This window comes from Echinops telfairi, unplaced genomic scaffold (genome assembly GCF_000313985.2).
Source record: "Echinops telfairi isolate 266 unplaced genomic scaffold, ASM31398v2 ScPeMD7_7424;HRSCAF=8462, whole genome shotgun sequence".
In the NCBI taxonomy this organism is placed as follows: domain Eukaryota; kingdom Metazoa; phylum Chordata; class Mammalia; order Afrosoricida; family Tenrecidae; genus Echinops; species Echinops telfairi.
In genome coordinates this window covers 24,367,038-24,368,439 of record NW_022111324.1, presented here as the reverse complement: position 1 = coordinate 24,368,439, position 1,402 = coordinate 24,367,038, and the positions used below count along the sequence as shown (strand labels likewise).

The window sequence follows — 1,402 nt, the reverse complement described above, 5'->3', positions numbered from 1 at the left end:
CCGCAGGGCAGGGTTGCACTACAATCCTTCTTCCTAGGGTTGCCTATGGCAGCAGGGAGCAGCCTTGGGGCAACCCGCTGGCAGTGGCTGATGGGTGTAGGGGCACATGGCCTGCCTCCTAGTCTCCATGGGAGGCAGCCGTGGGGAGCTCTCCCCACTCCAGAGGATCAGCTGCTGTTTGCTGATAAGGCACGGAGTTCAACTTGGCTGCCCTGACCCTCTGACAGGTGGCACCACCCACGTTCCAGAGAACCTCCTGGGTGCAGGGCTCTGCTCCCCGTGTGTTTCCCAGGGAACTGGAAGAGAGCTCGTCTAGTTTTCGCAACAATTCATGGGTTCACAGTTCCTGTCTAGGAGGATGAGGCAGCCCAAGGCAGGCCGAGGTTAAGAAGGATGTTCATGCCTCTCATCAGTCAGTGGTGACGCTGTGATGTGAAAAGCCCAAGATTTAGCTTTCCACAGGTCACATGCGTTTAACTGTTCACGTCGATTTTTTTAAACAGTTTTATTGGCACTTATCCACATGTCATAAATTCAATAATTCAATCATATGAAGAAGGGCTGTACAATTGTCACCAGTCAATTCTAGAACATTGTCTTCTTCCGTGTACTCATTGTTATCCATGTAAATATTATTTTAAATGGTGGCAAAAAAATATACACACCAAACCGTTCTCCAATTCCACAGCGTCTACAGGTATCATTCAGTGCCATCGATTATACTCTTCCTGTTGCACGGCCACTATCGCCTTTTCCAAATTATCCCGCCACCACTAACATCATCTCAGTGCCCCCAAGCAGCACCTCTTCCGGCTTCGCCCGTGGTAACCATTGGTCAAGTTTGCTTGCTTTTTCTTTTTTAGTAGTTTGCTTGCTAGAGTATTCACAACTCATATCATGTATATTCTTAACAGTAGGCCCCCTTGGGGCTGTGGGACCACAAGGAGGCCCTAAAGTCTTTATGGGAAAGGTGGGGTTACCCTGATGTTGGGGGGGGGGCGGGGGACCCTGAGCTAGCGACTCCTTGGATCCTGGATCATTTACAGTTAAAGAGGCATGAGATTCTAACGGTTCCCTGCCCCCTCCCTACCCCTACTCCCCCTCACCCAGGATTAATTGCTATTTTAATTCTGGGGCCAATGCGAACATATTTGGAAGAAGTTAGTTAATGCTCAGACCCTCAGGAAGCTTGGTCAGTGCTTGGGCACTTGGTAAGTGTCCCATGAAGGACCACGCGCCACCTCACCGAGGCTCACCCCTGCCGGCTATTTCCAGATCTGTGAACTTGAATTTCCAGAAGACCTCCGTTTCAGCTGTAAAGTGGGGATCGTGATGAGGATCTTGGGGGTTAGCTCCTGCCGGGAGCAGCGGCAGAGTAAGAGGTACTTTTCCGTATAATCGC

The 1,402-nt window shown here is 50.4% G+C and overlaps 1 protein-coding gene across 1 annotated transcript in view; it reads left to right on the top strand.

Moving 5' to 3' along the window:
- The first annotated feature begins 1,291 nt into the window (after positions 1-1,291).
- Positions 1,292-1,402, top strand: part of RGS16 (regulator of G protein signaling 16) — a 5,317-nt gene continuing 5,206 nt past the window's right edge. Inside the window, exon 1 of the mRNA XM_045298060.1 lies at positions 1,292-1,382. The gene's annotated coding sequence lies outside the window, so the exon portion shown is untranslated. The remainder of the gene's footprint in view (positions 1,383-1,402) is intronic.